General features: G+C 50.0%; 1 protein-coding gene across 1 annotated transcript in view; it reads right to left on the bottom strand.

The window, feature by feature from the left end:
• Positions 1-16,448, bottom strand: part of ACO2 (aconitase 2) — a 392,352-nt gene that overhangs the window by 140,600 nt on the left and 235,304 nt on the right. The window lies entirely within an intron of this gene.

Here is a 16,448-nt window from a genome sequence, read left to right as displayed (position 1 = left end):
TGTCCGGTGGCACCGTGGAGGCCGGGGCGGTCGCATGTTGTTTTCTCGCCGCCGTCACGATAACCGAATCCGGTTTCGGGTCCCCTCTCAAGAATGACGGATCCGACTCCGGGGCCCTATATTTCTTCATGAGCCTGGACGGAGCGGCCTTCGCTGTTGCGGGAGTGAGGAACAGTTCCAAAGCTGGTTCCACCAGTCCAGGCACGAGAGGCAGGAGGGGGCGAGACAAGTGTCTTTTATGAAGCGTCTCAAATATCACGGACGTCGTGGGTGTTGGAACCGTCACCGTGATATTCAGCTTCGCAGCCCCTCGCAACAGCACCTCCTGGAACGAGACCAAGTCGTCCACCGGCGACACCCTAGTCCCCGGGGAGTCCGACAGCGTCGGGGAAAGGTCCCTGTCCGAGGAGCGCGACCTGGACCTATACCTTCTGCGGCGTCGTCTAGAGTCTGACGAGGATCGCCCTCGGCTCCGCGATCGTCGCCTCCTGTGAGAGCGGGAGCGCGACCTCTTCGGCTTAGGCCTGTCCGCCGGTCTCGCTGGTCCAGGCGACCGTGGGCGTCGTGGCTTCGGGGTCCCTTGCGGCGGAGTCGGGTACCGTGGAAGGGAAACCGACCTCGGGGGGACCGGCGGCGGCACCGCAGGAGTGCTTGGCAGCAACAGAGGCCGGGGTGGCGGAGACAGAGTCCGCGGCCGCGGAGGAGGCGGTGGAGGAAGTGGAGACGGTGGTGGAGGAGGTGGCGGTGGTGGTGGTGGTGGTGGAGGAGGAGGAGGTGGTGGCAGAGGTGGGAGAGGAGGAGGCGACGGAGACCTCCGAGGCGGGGTATACACCACTGAGTACACCGATCCCGGCGACTCTCTCTTCCTCGACGTCGACGTGTGCCTCGACGTCGACCTGTGCCTCGACGGCGATCTTCTCGGCGTCGATCTCCTCCTCGGCGTCGACTTATGTCTCGACGGCGACCTTCGCCTCGACGGCGACCTTCGCCTCGACGGCGACCTCCGCCTCGACGGCGACCTCCGCCTCGACGGCGACCTCCGCCTCGACGGCGACCTCCGCCTCGACGGCGACCTCCGCCTCGACGGCGACCTCCGCCTCGACGGCGACCTCCGCCTCGACGGCGACCTCCGCCTCGACGGCGACCTCCGCCTCGACGGCGACCTCCGCCTCGACGGCGACCTCCGCCTCGACGGCGACCTCCGCCTCGACGGCGACCTCCGCCTCGACGGCGACCTCCGCCTCGACGGCGATCTTCGCTTTCTCGACGTCGATCTCCTTCTCTTCATCGACGGCGAGCTGCGATCCCTCGACGCCGAACGCCGACGCCGGGCCTTCTCTCGACGTCGACCGCTGGACGCAGTCGAAGACGGCGTCGTCGCCGACGACGCCGATGTAGTCGACGGCGGCCTATTCAGGTCCCTCGACGGCGATCGTCGACGCCGCTTCTCCCCAGAGCCCTGGGGAGACGGCGAACAGACGGTGGTCATCCTCCTCGACGTCGCCGTCGACGCCCTCGACGTCGACGGGGAGCGGGAGCGCTTACTGGTCTTCCTGCCCCTGGGGAGCCCCCCAGAGGCCTCAGCATGGGCCAAATCAGCCACTCCAGACCCACCTGGTGCCTTCAGTCTTCGCTCCTCCAGAGCTTGAAGCCTGCTCTTCATCCTGTCCCTCAGGGTTCTTGCTGAAAACGAGTGGCAGATGGTACAGCTTTCAGGCACGTGGGACTGGGGAAGGCAAGCTATGCACACCTCGTGTGGGTCAGTTTTAGCCTTCTTTCGACCACATTCCGGGCACTTGTCGAACAAGCCAGGCATGTTGACAGTACCAGCTACTAAACACAAGAAAAAGTGACAAAAATTGCCAAAATCTCAATGAAAAACCTTGAAAAAGGTAGAGCTCAATGCTCCAGGGTCCTGCTAGCAGGAGCCGGAAAAAAGAACTGAAAGTAAATGGGACCTGCTGGGCATTCTGGGATACTGGGGAAAGTTCTGGAAAACTGGAAAGTTTCTTAAAGGCACAGTATCCTGTTCCAAGCCACATAATGGCAGCCTATGGGGCTTGTCTGTCCACTCCTTCCTCTCTATCATTCCAGAGGCTTTTGCTGGTAGAGGCAGGGTTTTTTCCTATGGGGAGAAAAACTGGACAGGCAGTGCTGTTTGTGGATTTTGGTGGAATTCTAGTTGAAGTACTGGACAGTGTAGCCTGTGGGTATAGGCTGCATTATCTGTCTTTAAATTAAATTCTCTCTTAAAGGTGTATGCAAGTCTGCATGATTTGTCACCTTTTAGAGATTATTTTTTTATTGCTCCGGGGTCCGCGCACATGGGCGGGACTATTCACTAGATTATGACTATACACAGAGATCCCCTACTACAGAAAAAAACCATACTTCAGACAAGAGATCAAACTTTCAACAAACTGGAACTCTACTTTGTACTTCTCCAAAAAAGGAGGAAGACAGGAGAAGTAATCATCTATTGGAGAATTCTGACTAATCTATTGTAATAAAGTCCACGGTATCGCATCATTCAGACCAAATTGATCACTACGTAACTTAAACACCCAACGCTGTTCTTTTTTTAACAGGAACTTAAACACATCAGTAACATGGCCAGGAATGCGGGGTTGTTCAAGTACAGTCTACAAGACCTGTTCAGGAGTAGGATAACACTCCAAAAAATGATTGGTCAATCTAGTTGATGACTTCCTGCATCTAATGGTACTCTTATGCTCCATAATGCGTTGTTTAATCTTTCTTGTGGTCATACCCACATAGTATTTGGGACAAGGACATGTGATTAGCTATATGACCTTATCACTGTTGCAATTAATGTGTCGGAGCGGTTTCCATGGTTTCGACATACCAATATCGATCTCAGTGGTATGTCTTGTTTGCGAACAAACCACACAGCTGCCACGGGGGTAGTGTCCCTGCACAGGCGGGAGATTCCACAAGGAATTAGGTATAGACGGTGTTATGCTCCTGGTCTAGTGTGGACTAGAGAGTCACGCAGATTAGTACGCCTTTTGAAAGAAAACAGTGGAAAAGCCAGTTTATCATTCCCAACATTGAGAATGCGCCAGTGTTTCCGTACAAGTTTTTGGATCTGATTAGAAGAGGTGCTGAAGGTGTTGACAAAAGTCAATCTCTCAAGGGGAGCTTTTGGTACAGTAGCGTCTAACAGAGCTTCTCAGTTGTTGTTGGCTGCTCGTTTAAATGATTGTCTTATCAGTCTAGATGGATAATTTCTAGAACGGAGGTTCTGTGATAGAACATCGGCATGCTTAATAAAGGCTTCATTGGTAGAACAGTTTCTCCACAACCTAAGGAATTGACCAAAGGGCAAGCCTGCCCTGAGCCCTTTAGGATGGAAACTATCAAATTGGAGCAATGAGTTCCTTGACATAGATTTAGTGTATAGTTCACTTCCCAGGCCTCCATGAGACGGGAAGATCCGGAGATCCAAGAATGACAGGTCCAATTTACTGAATTCCAAAGTGAAATTCAGGAAGTCGTTTTGATCATTGAGCCAGTGATGAAAAGCATTTAAGGTAATATCACCTCTCCATATGACCAAAATATCATCCATGTAACGTTTCCATACAATAATGGAACTCCGAAATGGATTGGTTTCCGTGAGCACATGGTTCTGTTCGAAAAGATGGACAGAGATTGGCCAGGCTGGGGGCGAAAACCCTGCCCATAGAAGTACCGGAAATCTGAAGATAAAACCGGTCTTCGAACTTAAAGAAAATTTCCATCATTGCCAGCCTGGCGCACTTCATGATAAATGGAACCGGTGAACTCAACGGGTCTGTGCTGTCATCCAATAGCGATCTAATCGCTTCTAACGTATCTAACTGGGGTATACAGGGATTCTACATCGAAACGGACTAGATAGTCAGTTTCAATGTTAAAATCAATACCTGGGAGGATGTTTAAAACATCCTTGGTATCCTGTAGATACGTCGGCATCATTTTGACCAAAGGTCTTAAGAAAAAAATCTACAAAGGAGGACAAAGGTTCGAGTAATGAACCTATACCCGAAATGATGGGTCTTCCTGGGGGCAGGCAATGCTCTTTGAGCACCTTAGGTAACGTATAGAAATAAGGTGTCACAGGATGTGTGGTAATCAGATAATCAGCCTCATGACTAGAAATACAACCTTCCAGTTTAGCTTCAATCACTAGCTAAACTTTTCTTAAGACCTTTGGTCAAAATGATGCCGACGTATTGAATATGCTACTTACCAGTATGCATCTGTTCTTGGCATGTAGGGCTGCTGACATTCATATCTGTGCATAGATCGCCGCCTAGTGTTGGGTCCGGATGATTGCACATTGTTGTCCTGGAAGAGTCTTCGAAGTATCCTGAGATGGGTGACTCCTCCCCTGGACCACAGTGCGCATGGGCATCCTCTCCATCCTTAGATTGTTTTTCGCCATTGTGGCAGTGATGGAGTAGATACAGGAAGTGATGACCATGCTATACAGTAATTCTGAGAGCTGCAGCTGCGACAGGCGCCGGGAAGGAGGGTGGGCGATATGAATGTCAGCAGCCCTACATGCCAAGAACAGATGCATACTGGTAAGTAGCATATTCAGTTCGAGGCATGTGGGCTGCTGAATTCATATCTGTGCATAGAATACACAGCAGTACCTCCTATTAGCGGCGGCTACCCGTGCCAGCTGCAGCAGTCTGAAAAAGAGTTTTGAGAACAGCCTGTCCTACAGCTGCCTGCTGTTTTGAGTGTACATCTACACAGTAGTGTTTGGTAAATGTATGTATAGTGGACCATGTGGCTGCTCTACATATTTCCTGTAAAGGAATGTTTCCCAGGAAAGCCATGGACGCCCCTAACTTTCGTGTTGAGTGAGCTCGTGGTGGAATCGTTAATGTGCGTTTAGCTTTTTGATAACAAATTTGGATACATTTAACGATCCATCTGGCTATACCTGTTTTGGAAATGGCGTTGCCTTTGTGTTGTGGAGAGAAGGCAACGAAGAGTTGTTTAGTCTTCCTAAAGTTTTTAGTTCTGTCAATATAGTACATGAGGGCCCTCTTTACATCTAGTGTGTGGAGCATCCTCTCAGCGACATTTTGTGGGTTTTGAAAGAAAACAGGCAGTTCAATGGTTTGGTTCATGTGGAACTGCGCTATTACTTTAGGCATGAATTTGGGGTTGGTACGTAGTACGACCCGGTTTGCGTGAACTTGTATAAATGGCTCCTGAATGGTTAGTGCCTGGAGTTCACTAACTCTTCTTAAGGAAGTGATGGCAACCAGGAAAGCCACTTTCCAGGTGAGGAATTGAATCTCACAAGAATGGAGAGGTTCAAAGGGTGGACCCATTAGTCTGGTGAGGACCAAGTTGAGGTTCCACACCGGTGCTGGGGGGTGCCTTGGGGGAATCACCCGTTTAAGTCCTTCCAAGAAGGCTTTGATGGCAGGCACTCTGAATAAAGAGAGGTGCTGCCTGTTTTGGAGATAGGCTGCTATTGCTGTTAACCCCTTCGGTGCCCGCCCCTTTCCCCGCCCTGTGCCGGCCGTTACATTAGCGGGCGGGGTTTGTGACGAGCTGGACTCGTCATGGGCACAGCGCCACCGCGGCCCATGACGAGTCCAGCTCGTCACGGGCACCGAAGAGGTTAAATGGACACGTATTGAGGTGTATGCCAGATTGCATCGGTATAGGTGTAATAGATAGCAGATTATGTTCTGAATAGATGCGTCTAGCGGGTTAATGTGATTGTTGTTGCAATAAATGACAAACCTCTTCCATTTGGCTGCATAGCAAGCTCTGGTAGTGGGTCTCCTAGCTTCCTTAATGATCTCCATACAGTCAGGTGGCAGGTTTAGGTAGCCAAACTCTAGGACTTCAGGAGCCAGATTGCCAGGTTCAGCTGTTGCGGATCTGGGTGCTGAATTTCTCCATGGTTCTGCGTCAAAAGCGCGGGTTTGATCCGCAGCCTTTGATGCGGCACCACGGAAAGTTCCAGAAAGGTGGTGTACCATGGCTGGCGTGCCCATGTTGGAGCAACCAGGATGAGTGTCAGTGAGTGCTGTCGCAGTTTGCGTGCCACCAGCGGTATCAGCGGCGCTGGGGGAAAAGCGTACGCAAATCTGCCGGACCAGTTCATCCATATCGCATTGCCCTGCGACTGTGGATGTGGGAACCTGGCGGCAAAGCTTTGGCATTTTGCGTTTTCCCTTGTGGCGAATAGGTCTATCTCTGTATGACCCCACTGCTGGAAGTACGGTTGGAGTACTGATGGGTGTAACTCCCACTCGTGCATCTGGTGGCTGTGTCTGCTGAGCAGATCCGCCATCTGGTTGTCCTTGCGTGGGAGGTGTTCCGCCATGAGGAATATGTTCCTCTGAATGGCCCACTTCCACATGCTCTGAGCCAGATGAGAACTGTGGAGAGTGTGTTCCTCCCTGTTTCTGTATGTAGTACATGGCAGTCATGTTGTCCGTCCGGATCAACACGACCTTGTTGCACAGGTGTACTTTGAATGCTTTCATCGCCAGGAAGATTGCCATCAGTTCCAGAAGGTTGATGTGCATCTTCTTTTGTTGTGTAGTCCATAGTCCCTGCACTGTGTAATTGAGTACATGAGGTCCCCATCCCTGGAGAGACGCGTCCGCTGTCAGTATTATTTGTGGAACAGGCTCTTGGAACGGTAGGCCCTTGCAAAGGATTTGTGGATTCCACCAATGCAGAGAGTTGTATGCCCGACCGCTCACTAACACTAGGTCTTTTAGTTGCCCGTGAGCCTGATTCCATTGACGTGCTAAGCACTCCTGAAGCGGGCGCATATGTAGTCTCGCGTGTGGGACTATGAAGATGCAGGAGGCCATCATGCCTATCAACTGCACGAACACTCGCGCCGGAAGGGAGTGTTGAGGTTTGAATTTTGAGATCAGCAGTTGCATGCTGTTGATTCTCACTAAAGTTGGCTGAGCTGTGGCAGCCAGAGTGTTGATTGTCGCGCCTAAGTACTGTTGTACGTGCGCAGGTTGGAGACTTGATTTTGGGTAATTTAGTGAGAATCCCAGATCGTGAAGAAGGTGAATGGTGTGGGACATGTGGGTGGCACATTGTTGTGCTGACTTGGCCTGAACTAGCCAGTCGTCCAAATAAGGGAAGACGTGAATATTTTGTCTTCACAGATGCGCGGCCACTGTCGCCAGGCACTTGGTAAAGACCCTGGGTGCTGTTGTTACTCCGAAGGGGAGAACTTTGAACTGATAGTGATTCCCTTGAATAGTGAATCTGAGGTATTTCCTGTGTGAAGGGTGTATTGGTATGTGGAAGTATGTGGAAGTATGCATCCTTCAGGTCTAGCGTAGCTAGGAAATCCCCCTGACTGAGTAGTGGGAGAACCTGTTGGAGGGTGAGCATATGGAAATGCTCCGATAGTATATATGGGTTTAGGGGTCGCAGGTCTAGGATAGGTCTGAGCGAGCCGTCCTTTTTTGGGATCAAGAAGTACAGAGAGTACACCCCTGTGCCCTGCTGGGCGATGGGCACTACTTCTATTGCCCCTTTTGCGAGCATAGCAAGCACTTCTTGCTGGAGTAAATCTAAGTGTTCGGCTGACATAGGACGGTGCTTTGGTGGTATGTTGGGTGGAGTGGAAGTTAGTTCCAGACAGTACCCATGTTGAATGATGTCCCTGACCCACCTGTCCGTGGTGATGTTCTTCCATGCGGACAGGAACAGCTGGAGTCGTCCCCCGACAGGTGTTAAGTGGTCGGGGGTAGGGAGAGGGCGTCACTGTTTGTTCTTTGGGGAGGACCTGGTGTTGCCATATCCACGTCCCCTGCCCTTGGTGCTGGATCCACGATATCCACCCCTGTTTTTGTCGTAGGTGGTTTGTGTGCCACCTTTAGCATACTGTTGTTGTGACCCCCTGACCCCTTGACGTTCCCCTATTTCCAGCGCGACGAAAGGAGCCACTACGGAATTGTTGCGTTTGTAGCGCCCCCATAGATTTGGCAGTGGCATTAGTGAGGAGTTGTCCTTCTCTAATGAGGAGTTCCGCTGACTCTTTATACTCCTCTGGTAGATGTTGGAGCAGTGACTCCAGCGTGTCATAATGGGACCTGTCATAACGTGCCAGGAGTGCCTGTGTATTGGCAATGCACAGGATATTCGCTGCTTGCGCTGCAACACGTTTGCCCGATGTTTCAAGGACCTTTGACTCTTTGTCTGGGGGAGGAGCATCACCAGTCTGTGAGTGGGCTCTTTTGCGAGCGTTGGCAACCACCATAGAGTCTAATGGCAACTGACCCCTAATGTATTTAGGGTCACCAGGTGCAGGCTTATATTTCTTTTCAATCCTGGGGTTTAACACCCGGGCTCTTGTGGTGTCCTTGAAAATGTCTTTGGCAGGCTTCAGAACCCCTTTAAGCATGGGCAGAGTCTTGACAGTCCTCTCTGAAGATGCGAAAGTGTCAAGCACGAAGTCCTCCTCAATGGCGTCAGAATGTAGCTCCACCCCATGATGAGCAGCAGCCCGTTCGATAAGGGCATTAAATGCGGCCGTGTCCTCTGTAGGAGACGTTTTAATATTGTAAAGTTGCGCATCCTGAGTATGTGGCGTGATACTTTGTTCTGTGGGGTCATCCCATGCCTGATCAGGGTCTTGTGTTTCATCGGGATCTGCGTCCCCGGGGTAGATGGTATCGTCCCCACCATATTCCTGCATCGGGTCCGATTCAGAAGGGGTAGGAGAAAAAGACTGCGGATCTAGTTGGAGGGGATGGAAGTGTTCTTGTAGCACTGGTTCCTGCTCCGCCGGTAGCTTGCGTTTAAGAGGAATTTTGTATGGCACCTCTTCCCTGACTGGCGTTATTTTGCGCTTGTGGAGCATTAGCCTGCCAGTGTCGGCGTCGATAAATTGTGGCCCTGAAGAGTCTTGTTCTGTTAGGCCAGAGGTGGTGGACTGTGTGGGGAGGACACGTGTCCGAATTTGAAAGAGTTTCGGTGCCGATGTCGGTGGCAGCCCAAAGGTAATGTTGGTGGGCTCCGAGTGCACTCTACAGGGTGAGGTAGTGTCGGGACCCGAGGTAGAGTGGAGGGCTACCCGGTCCCGGATGCGTTGTAGAGATGCAGAGACCTGCTGCACAGCAAACTGAGATGGTGGTTTGGTGGGCATCTTGGCAGTAGGCGTGGAGGCCGACCCCGACTTTGTCGGAAGGGGGTCACTGGTTTGAAGGGATGCATCGATAGTCGACGTAGTCGAGGACTTATTCGGCATCGGTGCTTTAGGCGTCGACGTAGCCGAGGCGGCCATTTTGACTGCGGAGGTAACAGGCTTCGGTGTCGGCGCCGAAGGTGTCGGTGCCTTGTGGTGCCCGAGGGCGCGCTTCTTCTGTGCGTCGACCGCGTCTGCTGCGGTGAGCTCGGCGCCGAAGTGTCTCTGTACGCGTTCGGAGCAGACGTCTTTTTTCGGCGTCGGCGCCGGGGCAGTGGACTGTTGACGCCTTTGATCCGACCACCACCAGTTTCACTTTCGATTTTGAAGGGACTGGAGCGATGGATGTGTTTGGGTTTAACAACCCGGTCGTCTTTGGTAATAGTGGCTCTTGCATAGTGTTCGATGCCGGGCCGGAAGGCGGGGCCGAGGAACCATGTATTAGGTCTTGGGTAAGGCCCGAAGGCGATCCCTCGACCGGAGCCTGACGACGATGTACAATTTCGGCCTCCGTTGCGACGGATTGGCCTAGCTCCTCGGGAGAGCTGTCTTCTTCGGCCCCATAGGCTTCGTCGAAGTCCCCTACCTCGTCGACGGCTTCTTCACGTCGAAAGAGCACTTCGTCATCGTCGTCCGATTGGGAACCATGCTGTGAAGCGGGGCTAGATACTATTTCTTCCACGCTCTCAGCGTCCTCGTCGCTGAATATATTGGTGGGTGCGGGCGCTGCCTGCTGCGCCTCGAGCCTCGCTGCCCGTCGGTTCCGCAGAGTTTTCTTGGAACGGAACCGCGCGCAGGCCATGCACTTAGATTCGTCGTGATCCGGCGAGAGACATTTGTTACAGACTGGGTGGACGTCGATGTGAGGGTACTTGGCGTGGCATAACGGACACCTCTTGAACGGAGTTCTCGATTCCATCGTTGATCGAGCGTCGAAGTTTGGACCAATTCGGTCCGAAAGTTGGAAGAGGGTGTGGAGCACTAGAACTAGTAGTCGACACCGAACGGTAACTGTACCGACGAAAACTATAGGCCTTTTGTGTGAGAAAGTGGCTCTGTATATACTGTTCCCTAATAGGTACAGGGTGTACAGAGTCCACAGTCCCCCAGAGGCTGATAGAGGTCAAAGTTAGGTATGACCTTACTCTCAAAAAGTGGTAGCTTGGTCGAGCAGTAAGGCAGTACCAGAGGACAGTGTAAAGCATTTATTGTACACACTCAGTCAGCAAATGGTTTCACACACTCAATAACTGAACTCTAGGCCAATGATTTGTATATATAAAATATATGCTTGTTTTATTTTTAGAACCACAAAGGGGGTAAAAATATACTTTCTCAGAATGAGAGGTTGAATATAAATACTTTTGTTTCAAGCAATAAATTTGTGTAAACAGTCACAGTTGGTTGCAATAAACAATCCTATTTCCTAAACATACAATGCATTGAGCTCAATGGTAAATTCAGGTTATTTGTGATAAATTACTTTTTAGATTACTTTTGGAATTCCAGGTCTGGATCCTAGAACCAGCCTGGGGTCAGTATTCAGAATCAAGTGATGAAAGTCGACTTAATAACTGTAATGATTTTTAAATAATATTTAGCTATTTCAAAAGTTAGCACTTAGAAAATATTTCACAGAAAACATTCAATGGATCTCTATGGCAAGAAATTCAAATTGCAGGTAGAGTACTTTATCGTTACTTTAGTAATCCAGGACTGGGTGCCTAGACCCAGGACTGGGGTCCTTATCAAAAGCAGGTAAGTAATTTCGTTTGCAGAAATGGTACGATTTTAAAAGGATATTTCAAATTTGCAAAAGTAGACACTTAAAAGAAATTTCACAGAAAAGCAGACAATGGTTTCCTATGGGAGAAAAATGAGTTAGAAGTAAGTATAGTTGTGAACACTTTTCAGAGTCAGGGCTGGGCACCAAGATCCAGCACTGGGAGCTCACCTAAGAGCAGGTGAGTAAATTCGTTTTTGTCACTTGGCTGATTTTTAGTGAATATTTGCAGTTTTGAAAAGTTCACACTTAGAAGATTTTTCAAGAAAAAGCCAGTCAATGTTACCCTATGAGGAAAATGAAGTTAGCGGTTTAAGGGTAAGTACTCGACTGGCAGAGTTGAAATTCCGGGCATAGACTCAGGGGTCCCCCAGTGTCAGGTAGGTACAGTTGGTTCACCCTCAGCGGTTTCAGGACGGCCGGGTGCAGAGTGAGTTAGGCCCAATGTTATCCTATGAGGGATAGGGGGGCCTTGGTTGGTGGCTGCTGTCTGGCAAGCCACGCGTCTGTGGGAGCTGGGCTCCTGGTCACTTACTCAGGGCAAGTGGGGAAGTAAGTTAGTGTAGAGAGTGCACTGCCAGGGCCACTCGGGCGGCTGGGTGCAGGGTGCTTTTGAGCCTTCGGGCGCTCAATGGAAGTCAATGGGAATGTTCCGGTTTGGAAAAAGGCTGCAGGCTCGGGGACGAGGATGTTTCCGGTGCCACCACCACTTCGAGGGGTAAGTTGGGTAGTTGTAGGTTAGGTGGGTACCCCGGGATTGGGCACAGGGGGCCGCAGGGCGCCGGGTGCAGGGGTGCCTTTTGACGTCGGGAATCTTACCCTCTGGTTGATCGCGGCTGGGGTGGCACTCGGTTCTGAGGCTGCAGGCTTCGTCCAGGATGTCGAGGGGGGTCCTTGGGTGCCGGACTCGGGGTCACAGTCGCCGTGGGGTCGTCCTCAGGGTCTTTGTCCACTCCGGCACTGGCCAGGCTTGGCTGGTGCAGAGTGTGTTGGGTCCGCGGTTCCGGGCTGCTGCCAGGAGTTAGGAATAGGTTTCTCGAGTAGAGCCTCTACTCATGGGAGTCCCAGGGAATCAGAGGTCAAAGGTAGCCAGGTCCTCCGGGGTTTTTGAGGTTGCTGGCCACAAGAGATGCCGCGCTGGAGCAGGAGCAGGTTCGAGGGTCGACAGGCCGGTAGGGCTGGGGCCAAAGCAGTTGGTGTCTTCCTCTTTTTAGCAGCTGCAGGGCAGGTCTTTTTTCTTCTTGCTCTTCTTGTAGGTTTCTATCTGGAATCTGGGGAAGGAAGGTTCAGGGGGCCCCTAAATACTAGATTTAGGGGCGTTACAGGTAGGTGAAGGCCAGGGACCAATGGGTCCTTGTCCTGGGGTGGGTACACCCCCTATCCTGCCTCTCTCCTGTGGGAGGAGGGCAGTAGCCTAATCCTGATAGGGTAGGGCCTCCCATCTTCAAGATGGCGAGAGCCCGGAGATGTGCTTCACCTCGCCTCCCCCACCTGAGGGGTGGGGTGGGCAGGCTGGCACATCCCCTGTCCTTGTATGGGGTTTCCGGCCAAGCTTCCTGCCAGAGTGGGGGGTTGCAGTGGCCTGGGGAAACTCCAACTGGCGGCATGCCTTTGAAGCTTCCCTTTGCTCATCCTGGGGGAGGAGATTTCTCACCTCACCCAGGATGTGCATTGTTGCAGGCCCGGGAGAGCAGGGGCTCTCCCACCCAGGGGTCCAGCAACGTGTCTGCTGTGTGGCAGCCTGGGCAGCCTCAGAGCAGACGTGGATTGTAGGTTAGCTGTAAGGGGGCATCTCTAAGATGCCCTCTGGGGTGCTTAGTACATTAAATCCCACACTGGCATCAGTGTGGGTTTAATGTGCTGAGAAGTTTGATACCAAACTTCCCAGTCTTCAGTGTTGCCCTTATGGTGCTGTGGAGTTCGTGTTTGACGAGCTCTCAGCACCATGTACTTGTAAAAGGCAGCACTGTACTTACAGTGCCCAGGAATGGACCTGGGTACTGTAGGGGCACAGGGCTCCTGCTCCTGTGCCCACACCATAGGCATAAGGCACCCAGCCAGAGGGGTGGCTGACATATGCCTTGGCAGTATAGGTAATGGGCATGGCACACAGAGATGTGTGCCATGTCGACTCTTTGTTTTGTCCTGCACCCAGACACTCAGCCTGCAAAGGCAGTGTGTGTGTGTAAGGGTACAGGGCCTCTAAGGGTGGCACAATGAGTGCTGCAGCCCTTAGAGGCCTTCCCTGGTCACAAGGCCCTGGGTACCTAGGGTACCATTTACCAGGGGCTGACATGTGGCCAGGGTTTGCCAATTGGGAGTTTTGTGTGTTTTAAGGAAGGAACATAGGCCCTGGGCACCTGATTGGCAGGAGCCCAGGGCACAACAAGGGAAAGTGCATCAGCTATTAGGCAAAAAAAAGGGGGGGTTACTGCAACAGAAACCCACTTTCTCACATTTTGGCCTAAAACTAAGTATTCCGAAGTTGAGCTAAGATAGTTGCATCCGAACCCAATGGCGGAAAAAAACAATCTGGGGATGGAGAGGATGCCCATCTCAGGATACTTCGAAGACTCTTCCAGGACAACAATGTGCAATCAACCGGACCCAACACTAGGCGGCGATCTATGCACAGATATGAATTCAGCAGCCCACATGCCTCGAACCTACAGGATACCAAGGATGTTTTAAACATCCTCCCATGTATTGATTTTAACATTGAAACGGACTATCTAGTCCGTTTCGATGTAGAATCCCTGTATACCTGTATCCCTCAGTTGGATACGTTAGAAGCGATTAGATCGCTATTGGATGACAGCACTGACCCGTTGAGTTCACCGGTTCCATTTATCATGGAGTGCGCCAGGCTGGCAATGATGGAAAATTTCCATAAGTTCGAAGACCGGTTTTATCTTCAGATTTCCGGTACTTTTATGGGCAGGGTTTTCGCCCCCAGCCTGGCCAATCTCTATGTCCATCTTTTCGAACAGAACCATGTGCTCACGGAAATCAATCCATTTCGGAGTTCCATTATTGTATGGAAACGTTACATCGATGATATTTTGGTCATATGGAGAGGTGATATTACCTTAAATGCTTTTCATCACTGGCTCAATGATCAAAACGACTTCCTGAATTTCACTTTGGAATTCAGTAAATTGGACCTGTCATTCTTGGATCTCCGGATCTTCCCGTCTGATGGAGGCCTGGGAAGTGAACTATACACTAAACCTATGTCAAGGAACTCATTGCTCCAATTTGATAGTTTCCATACTAAAGGGCTCAGGGCAGGCTTGCCCTTTGGTCAGTTCCTTAGGTTGAGGAGAAACTGTTCTACCAATGAAGACTTTATTAAGCATGCCGATGTTCTATCACAGAACCTCCGTTCTAGAAATTATCCATCTAGACTGATAAGACAATCATTTAAACGAGCAGCCAACAACAACGAGAAGCTCTGTTAGAAGCTACTGTACCAAAAGCTCCCCTTGAGAGATTGACTTTTGTCAACACCTTCAGCACCTCTTCTAATCAGATCCAAAAAATTGTACGGAAACACTGGCGCATTCTCAATGTTGGGAATGATAAACTGGCTTTTCCACTGTTTTCTTTCAAAAGACGTACTAATCTGCGTGACTCTAGTCCACACTAGACCCAGGAGCATAACACCTTCTATACCCAATTCCTTGTGGAATCTCCCGCCTGTGCAGGAACACTACCCCTGTGGCAGCTGTGTGGTTTGTTTGCAAACAAGACATACCACTGAGATCGATATTGGTTTGTCGAAACCATGGAAACAGCTCCGACACACTAATTGCAACAGTGATAAGGTCATATACCTAATCACATGTCCTTGTCCCAAATACTATGTGGGTATGACCACATGAAAGATTAAACAACGCAATATGGAGCATAAGAGTACCATTAGATGCAGGAAGTCATCAACTAGATTGACCAATCATTTTTTGGAGTGTAATCATACTCCTGAACAGGTCTTGTGGACTGTACTTGAACAAACCCGCATTCCTGGCCATGTTACTGATGTGTTTAAGTTCCTGTTCAAAAAAGAACAGCGTTGGGTGTTTAAGTTACGGAGTGATCAATTTGGTCTGAATGATGCCATACCGTGGACTTTATTACAATAGATTAGTGAGAATTCTCCAATAGATTATTACTTCTCCTTTCTTCCTCCTTTTTTGGAGAAGTACAAAGTAGAGTTCCAGTTTGTTGAGAGTTTGATCTCTTGTCTGGAGTATGGTTTTGTCTTATTTCTGATCTGTTTTTTTGTCCAAAACTATCAGGTTTTTATTGAAAATGAGAGGTGTTTGATGAGATCAGTCTTGACCATATTTTGTATATGTGTATGTATACACTTTATGACCTTATTTGAGTTCATTTCATCTTCAGGTTGTGTACATATAACAAATGACTCTTGGGCAGTACATCCTTTTGTTTTCACTTTTATGAATAACTGGTACCGTGTTTCACAATTATACGTTCGTGCACACCTCTAGTAGCGGTGACTATTGTACGACAGAGATTGCCTCTTAGTCACGCTTTTATCAATCCCAGGGAGTGATTTGTATAACCTGATTATTTTTGAAGATGGGATGATTTATCTATGTCTAATCTGCTGTGATTCGGTATGTGGACTGCTGCTGACACGATTTATTCAGTCTTCAAGGGTTGCTCTACGCGTTGGTGTGGTTATGTACAACACCTAAGAGCGCCAATTGTAGCCTGTCCATTCGTTAAATGCAGCCGTGTTTGTTTACTACATTTCCCATCTTTCCACCAATTAGAGCTATGTCATCAACAGCTGCCTTGATTGGCATTGGCAAGCAGTCCGAGCGTATTGACATCACGCATAGTAGCACTAGCGTGTTGGCGTTTTGGAAGTATTTATTTCCGTGTTCCCCGGCCCTACGGTTACCGCTTGAAGCAACCTGGAAGGAAGCCCGGGGTAACGACGGAGAGGTAAGGAGTCCTGCTATCGCTACACATTTATATGCAACTAGACACCCGTCGTGTACTGCTTTCTGGTAGGTCACTACGATCTGGTTACACATTTGTTATGTTAGAATGGGACTGTTTCTAACACTCCAATTAGAGGCGCTTCTTGTATTTAACGGCCTTTAAGCAGTTGTAACCCTTCCTTGGGAAGATTAGCTATTTTATCTATCCAGCAGGTGGCCATTCAGCCCGTTATGCATGATTATTTGGCCCCAATTATATAACAACTACGAGCTACTGTGTAGTGACTAGATGTGAGAGCACTATTCACGTGACAACAGAGTTCTTTAGTGGCCACTTTGATCCCTTTCTAGGGATCATTACGAGCAACATGCAGTGTTGATAAAATCATTAATACACTTGTTGTACTTATCATCACTGCGTATGACCCCCACTATATCAGTTTATTTTATCTTTCACAAAGCGTTGCCTCACGCCCTGAGTTGT

Source organism: Triturus cristatus, chromosome 4_2 (assembly GCF_964204655.1).
Source record: "Triturus cristatus chromosome 4_2, aTriCri1.1, whole genome shotgun sequence".
Lineage (NCBI taxonomy): Eukaryota > Metazoa > Chordata > Amphibia > Caudata > Salamandridae > Triturus > Triturus cristatus.
The sequence above is the reverse complement of the archived record's forward strand: the minus strand, read 5'-3'. Positions and strand labels throughout refer to the sequence as shown.